Source organism: Pongo abelii, chromosome 21 (genome assembly GCF_028885655.2).
Source record: "Pongo abelii isolate AG06213 chromosome 21, NHGRI_mPonAbe1-v2.0_pri, whole genome shotgun sequence".
NCBI lineage: Eukaryota > Metazoa > Chordata > Mammalia > Primates > Hominidae > Pongo > Pongo abelii.
Window position 1 is genome coordinate 8759994 of NC_072006.2, and position 13640 is coordinate 8773633.

General features: G+C 35.8%; 1 protein-coding gene across 7 annotated transcripts in view; it reads left to right on the forward strand.

The window, feature by feature from the left end:
* MACROD2 (mono-ADP ribosylhydrolase 2) overlaps positions 1 to 13640 on the forward strand; it is a 2107194-nt gene that overhangs the window by 149006 nt on the left and 1944548 nt on the right. The gene's annotated exons all lie outside the window — the stretch shown is intronic.

Genomic DNA, 13640 nt, shown 5'->3' on the forward strand with positions numbered 1-13640 from the left:
TTGCTACTGCTTTTAGTACTTGCATCTTTGGTGCTAAGTTCCTGATGAATTTGGAATTAATCATTAAAAATGCACATAGGCTTGATAAACTTCTATAAAATATTAATATTTTCTATAGAATATAAATTTTTCCTATAACCAAATACTCTGTCATTATGAATAAATATTATCTGAGATTCTATTCATAAAAGATCACTTTCTATTCATTTGTGGCTTAAAAGAGATACTTATGTCTATGTAGTAAGAATTATGAAAAGAGCATAGATTGATTTAAAGTCTTAGAGTGTGGGTGTACATGCATGCACACACACAAAAGAAGTATAATAGGGCAGTATTTCTGGCAGACTAATCTTGCTTTATATAATTAAGAAAACTTTTCATGTCTTTCATCATTCTTTTTTTCTAAAATTGAACTCATCTCTTGATGGTAATCATCCTAGAAAATTTGATTAGTGGGAAGCTTAAACAAATAACCAAAATGAATTTATTAGCATGACCATGTGATGTTGGCTTTGTACATTGTTTTCAATGTATGTATTAATCTGTAGTTTTCCTTGAAAGGGTACTTGTTTCTACACTTTTATAGAGAGTTTGTCAGAAGCCTGGGCTGTTTAGTGAGAAATCTTGGGAAATGCCTTACCTTACTTTAGAAAAGAGACTTATTTCTCCAGATAACACTGTCTTTAAGCAAACATTGTTTGTGTAACCACCTTGTAGCAACATTCAGCTTGAAGATAATAGCCTTCACATGCTTGATAAAATGATGAAATCACTGACCAGCAGGATCCATCAGTGGAGTCAGCATTTTATCACAATGTGATAATTCTGTTTAATGTGGAAATGGTTACAAAATCTTCTGATATGTGTGGAATTCCTGTTTGATGACCACTTGCTTGGAGGAAAAAAAAAACCTATGCAAGAAGGTTTAGTGTGTTTATTTCATTGTAAAGACATTCTGACCATTTTCTTTAATTGAATAGCAGAAGTGTATGTTGGTTCATACACTCTGAAATGTCAAGTTTCTGCTCAGGCCATTGTGGAATGAGCATCTTCCATTAATCTCGCTTCACACTAAAATGAGTAAGAGACTTATGATTTTTTGAACTGCATGTTTAAATTGTAATTTTGCTGGAAAAGTTACCAAATGAAACATTTCTGAAGAAATTAAGATAATTAGACAAGACTTATGAACAACACAATGTCATTATTTTTTAAAAAATGTATAGATGAAAGACTGGACAAAGTTCAATTCTGCATTGTTTCCTTTCAAAGTCAAAATAATTAAGGTAATCAAGCCTCACACTGGGCAAAGGTTTTTTTCCCTCTTTTAATCTGATTGACTTTTTTTTTTCTATCTTTGTTTTTTATGAACTCGTATTTTTTAGGAGATTTTAGGGAGAAAAACCCAGTACATAGATAGATGTGAATGATCATATACCAATGAATGCCATTAGCCTGTTTTTTCATGTTCTTTACTTGTGCTCTTGGAAATTTGAGTGTCTTAAATAATTGGAATGCATATAAAGACAGATTTTTTCTATGCTAAAGAAAAGCAAAAACTTTGAAATTTTTTCATAAGTGGAAATATAGATATTACAAAGAATATATTACTTCTAATTCTAAACCTAAATTTGTCAATAACTGCTTTTTGTAAATTAAGTTTTTGGTAAAAGTATGTTAGCCTTTAGTTTTGTATTGGAATATTTTTCGGGCCGTCTGACCTTCTAGGTTTTCTTATCCCCTCAGTCTGACCTTCCACATAACCTGTTTCTGTTCATTTATTGATCTCCTACCTTTTACATATGGATTGATTCACTTTTCATTTATTCAACTAATATTTATTACCTGCATGTATTTGCCTGGTCCAGAACTGGGGTGAGATATTGGCCATAGGAAGGTATGATCCTATTGTCTATTCTTATAGCACTTATGGTCTAGCCAGGGAAAGAAAAAATAAATAATTGAATTTGCAGTTAATTATAATTTTAAGTTCTATAGTATTCTTAAACAGTCATTTTTTTACATCTCCACACAAGAGGAAATTGTGTATTCCTTCAGCGACCTTTAGAAGCAGCCTGCATTTTTTTGTTTGTGAGGATGATTGAGGGTGGGGAGAGACTACACTGGTATGTTATTTGTATATAATGCACAGCTTTAGTGGTCCATAATTATGGGGGTGTTGCCCATTGTACTGCATGAAGTTTTTCACCTCCAGACTATGCCTTGCTTCTGTAGATTTCTCTCAGGGCTCATCATGTTCGCCACTCTCTATCTCAGCTTGCAGCTCCATTTCCACTGCTTGCCTTTTCTTTAAAGATAATCACGGTTTTGTCCAGGGCTTTGCCTTATCCTTTGGTTGAGAAGATATCCTCTGGATTTCCCCAATTCCTCCAGGTTTTCCTACCACATCTTCCCTGCAACCATGAGTGCCTTCTCCCTTGTATAGATACATTAATTATGAATTACTATATATCTCTACAAAAAAAGCACTGTATGTGCTTTTTTTTTAAAGCTATGTGCTAGGCTTAAAGGAAGTTTAAAACACAGGTGAATAGATTTGTTTCACCACAGTTTTTTTGTATTAACTAATTAACTTTATTTTATTTTTGCCTTTTTCTGCATGTTCTAAACCGCCCCACCTCTTTTCTCAAAGAATTTATAACCTTGTCTAGTGTTTGTGGTAGGTATAAATAAATGTTAGTTAACATCATGATTATATTTTGTGTATGTCCCAGCCCACAGTTGGAGTTCAGAAAACATTGATTCAATTAATTTGTGTTTATTTTTCATAGATTTCTAAAGAAATACAAATCTTTTAGAAAATATTGACTCTTCCATTTGTGATCATTATGCTTGAAATCACTAGGTAGAAGATATGTACTGGGGAATATCAGAAACACTAGTTTTCTAGTGTTTTCTTACTGGTAAAGCCCTAGGTAATAGAGCTTTAATAGCATGAATCTCCAGAAATCTAACTTTAATTCTTTTCACTTTCTCAAAACTATTTGCTTCAATAGTTGAATAATATTTACAAAGTAGTTAACTAATTTGAAAACTACACACAATATTGCTATTCTACTTCTTTCTCACAATTAAATTCTCTACTAGAATCCTCATGGAGAGTTTGGGCTTCCTAAAGATTTATTGTAAATGTACAAATTTTCCAAAACAAAAAGGCAATTAACTCTTCTGAAATTTGAACAGTTAATTAAAATCAATAATTAACATAATGTTAACATAATTGTTTTGTGCATATTAGTTTATTGGAAGTCTGTTTAATCACTGCCTGGGAGACTATTGTTTTATGTAAACCAGTATTCTATTGAACCGTTCCTTTTTTTGTAAGACTGGTTGCAGTTTTATCCCCTTTAAAGATTTCTGTAAGTGGCCGGGCGCGGTGGCTTGCGCCTGTAATCCCAGCACTTTGGGAGGCCGAGGCGGGCGGATCACGAGGTCAGAAGATCGAGACCATCCTGGCTAACACGGTGAAACCCCGTCTCTACAAAAAATACAAAAAATTAGCCGGGCGTGGTGGCGGGCGCCTATAGTCCCAGCTACTCGGAGAGGCTGAGGCAGGAGAATGGCGTGAACTCGGGAGGCGGAGCTTGCAGTGAGCCGAGATGGCGCCACTGCACTCCATCCTGTGCGACAGAGCGAGACCTCCGCCTCAGAAAAAATAAATAAATAAATAAAGATTTCTGTCAGTATCGGGTTGCTCTGCGATTTCGTGGTTGGCCTTGATAAGCTGAGTGAAAAGTGTAAATTTGTTTTCTAGTTCTGCCCCTTCTCCACTGGTTGCTGCTTGTGTGGATCAGGTTTCCTTCTGTTCTAGCTAGCTGTAGGCTTGGGTAGAATTCAGCAGTTAATTGGAGGGAGGGAGAGAGGGACAAGAAGAGAGGCTCCACAATCCAGTTGCTGGTGTATGTCACTGTAGAATCCACTGATTGATATTTTATCCTCTGGAAATTATGAAATCCTACTTTAACACCTACTTTTCTCTTTGCTGATGGAGAAATCAGGGAAATTGTGGAGAAGTCTTTTAGATTGATGCTAAAAGATAGATTGATACTTCTTTCATCCTATCAGCCTTTTAGATTGATAAGATGATGGAAGGTTCATCAAGTTTTTCAAAACATCAGGAGGTTAAAGTCCCTTGCTGGACGGGAGGTAGAGGGTCAAGTGGCTAAGTAGAGAATGCTTATAGAGCAGTGCTTCTCAAACATTGCCATCTATCACAGTCACCTGGAGAGCTAATAGAGAACACAATGGCGCAGGCTTCCTGACATAGGCCAGGGCTTTTGTATGTATATAGTAAGTTCCCTAGGTGAGTCTAAGCTTGAGACCTCCTGGGGGTGAGAGTATCTCCAGTCTGCTTTTCCTGTAGTATGGCGAGTGGTAAAAGGGAAGCCAGGGGCAGTGGGGTGGAAGAAGGACTAACATGTGAGGGCTTCTTATGTACCGGGTAATGAGGTAGGTGCTTTCAGGTGTTATCACATTGAATCTTCACAGCAACACAATGATGTAGATATTGCTTCTTTTTTATAGATGAGCAAACTGAAGTTCAGAATAGATAAATACATTTCCCAAGGTGGCATAGTGTGTAATAATCAGGATTTAAACTCCTTCGATTCTATTTGAATTCAAAGACCATGTTCTTTCCTTGCCATTCATTCCTTCAGCAACAGAAGTTGAGCCTCAGTTTTCTTATCTGTAAAATGAGATTAATAATAGTAACTCATTGAGTTGTGAAAATTAAATAATATATGCTAAGCACATAAAGCAGTGCCAGGTACTTCTGTAGTAAGCTCCTAATGTTAACTATCATCATTATTTAAATTATACTCTAGTTCTTGCTATGGGACAGTTATGATGTTAGGGGATGGGGATACAAAGATGATAATATATTACTTGACCTCAGGTAGTTTAACAATAGTGGGAAGACCTGACAGTTGAAAGTATTATGTTATTTCTTTTTGGCATCCATTATAAAATATGTGAGTAAATTTAGATAGAAAAGCAAGGAATGCTGAAATTCAGAGTTGGAGCCTGTAGTGGCGTGCATGGACAGACTTCCCATACTCGAGCCTTCCAGTTAGTACAAATTCAGGCTTGTGCTTTAGAAAATGTATGCTTGCTACCTGTTGTGGATCTTCAGATCATTTGAAAAAGAGTCACTGAGCACTTGGGGTTTGCTGTATTTCTTTTTGTTAAACCTATTTTTAGAACCCTCATGCTGATCTCACTCTTTTTTCTTTTTAATGGAAATATTATATGCGAGTACAGTGTTTAAAAAAAACAGTGACTTTATGTATAGTGAAAAGCTCTTCCCTTCAAGCTATTAGAAATTTTAGATCTTTTGAGTCTTCTCTTAATAAGAATTTGATTTTTTACCTTTTTATGACTCATAAGTAAATTCACCAGATAAGAAAAATTGAATCTGAAATTACTTAAATTTTACTACTCTTGGATATTAGAATTAAGGTAATAGTAGAAGGATAATTGAATTTCTTGGCTAAATTGAGGCTTCAAAAGTTTCTGAATTTCGGTACTACCACTGACTCATGTTTGAGTTATTATGGATTATCTACCCTTTGTTTATATGTGTGGTCTGTAGATATCAGCAGGGCCTGGCTTAGTGCTTGGCATGAGCAGATATTCAGGACTTATGTTTGGGAAGAATGTATGAATGAGAGTACGTAAGTAGCAAAGCTGGTGAATAAGCAGTTGAAGAGGATTTTTGTGATATCTTACCATATTTAGTAAATTACTTAGGAAGACATTTGTGTACTGGGATCTGAAGAACATGACTGCATAATTTAATGATTTTGTAGGATTTATTTTATTGGATCTTTTTTGGTGTCACTTCCTCATAATGTTATTGTATTATTTTGGTCTTCTTCACTTGTCAGGCTTTCAGATTTACTTTTGTCAGTCTTTGACAGTTTCTGTACAGTCAAGGAAGCTGCATTGTTACATATTCTTTCAAGATTAATGTTTTGGGACCACATTCTTCATAGTTTCTTTTCTGTCAAACCAGTCATCTTTGGTGAGAAGGGTTTTCATGTAAGCAGAGAAGCTGGTGGTTGTATTATGCAGAACGTCATTTCCTCTCACTTAATTTATTTTACTTATTTTATTTTTTACCCAGAGCCTTTATCCTCTCTCAGCTCCTGAACTGTGGATAGAGATGCCCACAATCCAGCAAATACTTTTTGCCTTCTGGATTCTTTGTTCAGTTTCTTTGTGCTCAGTGTAGCTTCCTTCCTAAGTAGTTAATAGGTCCCTCTTTTGCTGATCTCTTCTCTCCCCTTCCCCCAATTGCCAGTGGTAAGAAGTATGAGGTTCCTTAACATAGCACACTTTTCTACTGTTCAGGTGCTTCTCCTGCTGTTCCTACTCTTCTTCCCCTACCTCTCTCTGTACCTAGCTCCTGTTTCAGTCACCAAGGTTTGGGGTGCAACTGATTCTGTCACCAAGCATGGAGCATAGTACCCCCAAATTAGTTTTTCGACCTTGTCCCTTCCCAACCTTCCCCATCTAGTAGTCCCCAATGTCTGCTGTTGCCATCTTTATATCTGTGAGTACCCAATGTTTAGCTTCCACTTACAAGTGAGAACATGGAGTATTTGGCTTTCCGTTCCTGTGTTAATTCGCTTAGGATAATGGTTTCTAGCTAAATCCATGTTGCTTCAAAGAACATGATTTCATTCTTTTTTATGGACATGCAGTATTCCATGGTATATATGTACCACATTTTCTTTATTTAATTCACCATTGGTGGGGAGCTAGGTTGATTTGCTATGGTGAATAGGGCTGCAGTGAATCTTCATATGCGTGTGTCTTTTCAGTAGAACCATTTATTTTCTCTTGGATATATACCCAGTAATGAGATTGGTGGGTCAAATGGTAGTTTTAAGTTCTTTGAGAAATCTCCAAACTGCTTTCCCCAGTGGCTGAACTAATTTACATTCTCATTAACAGTGTATAAGTGTTCTCTTTTCTCCATAGCCTTACAGCCAATGTGTGTTGTTTTTTGTCTTTTTAATAATAGCCGTTCTGACTGGTGTGAGATGGTATCTCATTGTGGTTTTGATGTGCATTTCTCTGATAATTAGTGATGTTGTGCATTTTTACATATGTTTGTTGGCCACTTGTATGAAAATGACCAGTTTTAAATGAATGTGTCAATATAAAGTTTTCCTCCTGGTTCACAGTGTTTTAGAGTATTGTCTTTTTTCTCTTGAAAAAGAGAATAAAACTTGGTATTTTTTTTTCCCAGACAAATCCCAAACCCTAAGTTTGGGAAAGCACTATGGTTTTCTCCTTACATTGTATTTCTGTATTAAGATATAAATGTATTTTGTCTATAAACTGATTTATTTCTCTTATCTATCAATAGCTAAACATAATTTCTCTTCCTTTCTGTCTCTCCCCACCTTTCCCCCATCATCCCTTCTTTTACCTCTTCCCTTTTCTCCCTAGTTTTCTGCTTCCCTCTTAGCGTTTTTCTTCTCTCTTTCTCTCTCCTGGACCCTCTGATTTTCTCACTTGCCCTTCACTGACTATGCTCAAAGAAGTTAAAAATGAGGTTGGAGATGGTTTTTATAAAGACTAATAATTCTGATGCAGGACTACATTAAAAATAGGGTTCTTACATGAGGTTTGAATTAGAAAGTTGTGTGGATATTGTCATGTAACTTATTCTAGTAACCTGTTCTATTGCTTACATTTAATAAATAAAAGCCAAGCTATGCCTTAAAAATCTTATCCCATAATCAAAGTAAAGTCTATACTATTGTTATAGTGAGTGTTATATAAAAGCAAGTCAGTGTTAGTCATTTACTTTTGGAATTATTATCTTTCTTCTAAACGCAAGCAGTACTTTTTCCCTCAGCAGACTTTAAGTGTAAATAACTAGAGATAATACAAAAATATTAGGAAGAAGGGATTGATTATCTCTCATTTTTTATCAGTACAGATACAGAATTTTATTTTTCTTTTTTCTTTCTGAATTTTCTTCTTCTCTTCTGGATTTTTATCTTCTTTCTGCTTTCTTTTAAAGAGAATACTTCTTTGCTGGAATCAATTCAGATAAAAAGGTAGTAGTTTTTTATTGGTTAGGGAAATTTAGTAATAAAAAAGAAGAATGGGAAAGAGAGAGATAAGAACAATGATGAGGAATCTAGTCGATTATGAATTTACCAGTACAGGAAAATGTAATGGTAACATGGATATCTTCTGTTTCAGAAGAGCAGGCAAGGATTGGGGGTTACATGCCTGATAGTGATTCCTGCAAGTCAACTTTTCAAAATAGCAACGTAGTGTAGAATTCTGCTGAATGATATTCTTAAAAGCATAAGGCCGGTATTTATCATTCAGCACCAAATAATTACAGATAGCTTTCTTCCCAAAGGAACAGAAGAAGTAATGTGCTAGTAAATACACTAATTCTGTATCTAGCCTGCTGTCTGTCACTTCATGATAGTAGAAGAGTTGTGGAGGAAAGACGTTAAATCATTTGAGATGTTTTGGTACTATCTTGTATCTGCTAGTCAAATTTTACATTACACATTATGCACTTAAAGGGCGTAAGTTTTAAAGATATTTCAGTGATGTTCTGCCTAGTATAGATTTTTTTCTATATTGTGTAAGTTCTTGACTTGAGATGGTGAAACCTTAGCTTGAGGGTGACAATGAGGCGAGGAAAAGATGTCTATGAACAAATCAGATGTCCTGATTTTGTGTGTATAGTATTATGTGTGTTCTACTACAGAAGGTCCATAGGTTTTATTCCAAAACCTAATAAAAATTAGAAACCTGTGCTATGAGACCCAGGTAAGAATTTGGCATGGAAATGTTAGCCAGGCAAATAGAGAAAAGAATACATTGTTTTCATAGACTCAGCCACAAAACTGTGCCTTCCCCCTCTGATCTCAGCTGCTTACTGTAAAGAATGTTACCTATAAGTATTGTATTTTGATTTAGATTCCCATGTTTTTGAGTATAATTGTAACCAATTTTATGGTAATTATTTTTGAAAGAAAAAAAAACATGGTCTAGTTATATGGCAGTTTTCCAAAAGTATTGTCTCCAAAGCTGATTCCAGGATAAAAAATTTAAGTATCTTGAATAATAGCTTTAGGATCACTTTGATAATTAGAGGTGGTAATTGGCCTTGTTGTATTGTATCTTTTTTTTTTTTTTTTTTGAGACGGAGTCTTGCTCTGTGGCCCAGGCTGGAGTGCAGTGGCGCAATTTCAGCTCACTGCAAGCTCTGCCCCCCGGGTTCATGCCATTCTCCTGCCTCAGCCTCCCGAGGAGCTGAGATTGCAGGTGCCCGCCACCACGCCCGGCTAATATTTTGTATTTTTAGTAGAGACAGGGTTTCACTGTGTTAGCCAGGATGGTCTCGATCTCCTGACCTCATGATCTGCCCGCCTCGGCCCCCCAAAGTGCTGGGATTACAGGCGTGAGCCACCATGCGCAGCCTGTTGTCTTGTATCTTAACATTCATTTTTAAGTCATTAATTAACTAAGCTACATACTTTATGTGTATTTCTCCATGTTTCAGAGATATTTTGGCTTAATAAAAAATATTTTTAAAAAGTCTTGTGGTTTTCTTTTTTAAAAATCAACTAAAATATCTGATCTATTAAGCAGAATTTATCATTCTGTTAACACAATCTAGTCTATCATATTTGACAATAGTATTTCTCTAGTGCTTTGAATAAATTAAATCAGTCAACAATAATTGCATTTTTAGTATTTTAAAATTCTGTTCCTTTTTCTCCTCTACATTTTTTTTTTTTTTTGAGATGGAGTCTTGCTCTGTTGCCCAGGCTGGAGTGCAGTGGCGTGATCTCAGCTCACTGCACCCTCCACTTCCCAGGTTCAAGCAATTCTCCTGCCTCATCCTCTTGAGTAGCTGGGATTACAGATGTGCGCCACCATGCCTGGCTAATTTTTGTATTTTTAGTAGAGACGGGGTTTTGCCATGTTGGCCAGGCTGGTTTCGAACTCCTGACATCAGATGATCCACCCACCTTGGCCTCCCAAAGTGCTGGGATTACAGGCGTGAACCATCGTGCCCGGCCTCCTCTACAATTTTATTTTAGTATTATTTATTTTCAATTAGTCCAGGCACTGATGCTTGTGTTATGACCATTAATATATAATCTTGGAAACTCTTGTGTTTCTGTTGGTAAAACATTTTCATGGATTCTATCACGATGTGATCATTTTTACCTATCTTTAAGCAGTTTTTCATCATTGTATGCTTACATTAACTTTCCATTCTGTGTTGACAACCTTTTAATGTTAACCAAACAACTAAATTTGCTTTGATCATAAATTTAAATTGGGATGAATGGGTAGATATAGATAAAACATAAATATAAATGTTGTTATAGATAGATGTCAATAATCAACTCTTCATTTTCTGATTGAATTGAAATGTACTGCTAAGGTTATAGTTACGAAAACCAAGGAAAGTACATTGGGGTTTTCTTGGTGCCAGCATAGTGTTTGAGAAGAAAGTTCTAAGAATAGCAAGAGGAGGAGTGATGAATTTAGCAAATCTTTCATTAGTAGTAAGGTGTGATTGCTTGAAAAGAAAACAGTCTTTTTGAGTGAGAAATAAAAACAGTGGCAGGAGTATATATAGAGAAAAAGCCAATGCAAAACCTTCCTGGTGGGTGTCAGGTAACCCTACATGCTTTAGTACAATTAAAATAGGAATGTTCAAAGTGTAAAGAAACAATGGAAAGAGAAGTCCATCTGGGAACGCTGAGAGGGAAAGATGCCCAAAGTTTCAGCTGTTTTGTGGTCCTGGAGGCCTTCTGGGGGTACTGGTTTTATAGTTCCAAGAGCATATTAAGATTTTTTTCAGATACAACCAATGTTGCAGCTATTAATGAGAACAAACCATATTAACATTATTATTTTGATCCTCAAAGGAAACAATACAGATGCCTCAGCAAGTGCTTTCTGATTGTGTAAAACTGAAAATAATTAACTGGAAAATGGTCAAGGAGATCAACGAGTGATTTTCAGAAAAGATGTGATATATATGTTCTGTAATTGGCAAAAGCGAAAATAATAATATTAAGATGAGAAAAAAAGTCCTTGATTAAAAGACATTCTCCACGCCATTTAAAACATTTTGCAAAATTTTAGTTTTATGTATGTTATTTTTAAATCAGGTTCATATAACAAAAAGAAGCAAATGTTTTAACAATATATTTATGTAGTATCAGAAAGGAAGAAGACTCCTCTCCCATTTATTTTTCCTGCTGTCTCTTGTTTTAAATTCTAATTTCAACACCCTTTGCCAGTTTGGAGAAATGATTTGTCAGCTGCTCTGTGAAGAACACTAAAATGTGGTAGGAATATTTTAAATGCACAAGTACTGAAAGGAAAGTGCAGGCGTTTCCCAAGACTTTGAACTGATGCTATGTTATTTCTTAATAGTGTTAGATCTACTAAATATTTAAAAGGCTTTTAAAAGATAAATGGCTTTTTTTCATTCCTCGTGGTGCCGATGACTTGGTTGTGTCTGATTTTGAACTGATGTCATCAGTATTGACTTGAAACATTGCATGGGTCCTTTTCTCATTGTGCCTGACGAGTGTACTGGGCAGCTTTTGTTGCTGAATCATAATTTTTTATCTAAGGAGAATACCAGCAACAAAGGGAAATTCCATGGGCACTGAAAATGGAACCTGCTGGAGTAGGTCCAGTATGTAACTTAGTAATATCTTTTCTTTCTTTCTTTTTTTTTTTTTGAGACGGAGTCTCACTCTGTCGCCCAGGCTGGAGTGCAGTGGCGCAATCTTGGATCATTGCAAGCTCCGCCTCCCGGGTTCATGCCATTCTCCTGCCTCAGCCTCCCAAGTAGCTGGGACTACAGGCGCCTGCCACTACGCCCGGCTAATTTTTTTTTTTTTGTATTTTTAGTAGAGACGGGGTTTCACCATGTTAGCCAGGATGGTCTCGACCTCTTGACCTCGTGATCCGCCCGTCTCTGCCTCCCAAAGTGCTGGGATTATAGGCATGAGCCACCGCGCCCAGCCTAGTAATACCTTTTTAAATTTTATCAGTGAGCTCTGCTGTAGTTCCTGGAAATTCTGGTGTCATATTCCTTTGTGCCTGCAGCTGTTCATCTTCCCTTGGGCCAGAAGCCTGTATAATAACTCATTTCACTCTGATCTTTGGAAACACTATGTGTGAATCTCTATTTTAGCATTTATAATGCATGTCATAATTATTTGTTTACATGAAACTCTCCCCTGCCAGAATGTGAGCTCCTTAAGGATGAGAACTAAGTGCTTTTTTCTTTGCATCTCACCAGCACTCAACATTGGGTAGAAAAGAAGGGAGCCTTGGGGAAGCCTCTTGGATGTGTGTTTCATAGTTGAAGTCTCTGTTAATTTGAGTTAGAATAAGAGTACTTTGTTTTGACTCGAAAGTCCTAGTGAGAGTCATTCCTTAATCAAAATAACTGATACATATATATATATAACTCATATATACATGCATTTATGTAGACCTTTATTTGAAATATATATGAAACATAAGTGAAATATATAAATGTATATTTGAAATTTTAATCATAAATATATCTGTAATATTCAAATTGGAGAAAAATAATTGGCTCAAAAATCAGTTAAAAATTTCTTCCGAGATTTCTACTTTTATAAGTCTTATCTTTTCATGTATATTTTGCTTTTTCTGTATAATTAAATGTTGTTATAAATACCTTCCCATCGGTATGCTATTTCACGTATAGATTGATTATCTGTGGTATAAGGAATGTCACAAATTTCAAAACTTACCTTTTTGCCTTTTTGAAGTATTTGACTAGAGAATCCACAGACATGACTGATTAAAAGGGATTATCAGCTTTCACCTAATTCAGCTTTAAGCCTTTAGTCTGGCTTTATTTAAACAAGTCAAGATAAATGTGTTCCTGGCTTTTTTAATCCTAAAATAGGAAATTTGTTTCCTCTTTAGGAATGCATTTTAGTACGTTTTATTAGTTTTTTTTCTGTTGTGGTTAAACTCATTTTAGAAAACTTTTAAAATTCAGGATACCCTTTTCTGTGGAAACAAGCAGAATTAATTTCTATTATTAATAATCAGCCTATAAAAGTTATCTATCATTTTCTTATCTTAATATTTAATTATAAATATCAGTTTTTAATTTACAATGACTACATTAATTAGCTGGGTGCAGTGGCTCATGCCGCTTTGGGTGGCCAAGCCAGGAGGATAGCTTGAGCGTGGAAATTTGAGACCAGTCTGGGCAGCATGGCAAAACCCTGTCTGTACATAAACTACAAAAATTAGCCAGGCATGGTCGTACATGCTCGTAGTCCCAATTACTTGGGAGGCTGAGGCGGGAGGATTGCTTCAGCCTGGAAAGCTTAGGCTGCAGTGATCTGTGTTCATGCCACTGCACTCCAGCCTGGGTGACAAAGTCTCAAAAAAATAAAAATAAAAATAAAAATAAATCACTATGTCAATGTGGGAGTTACGATCATCTCTGTTTTTAAAAATTATCTATGCAAGCATGGGGCATAACCTTTGTTATAGCTCTTTCACTGCATTTTTTGGCTCTATTTCCCAAATAAAATAGAGAA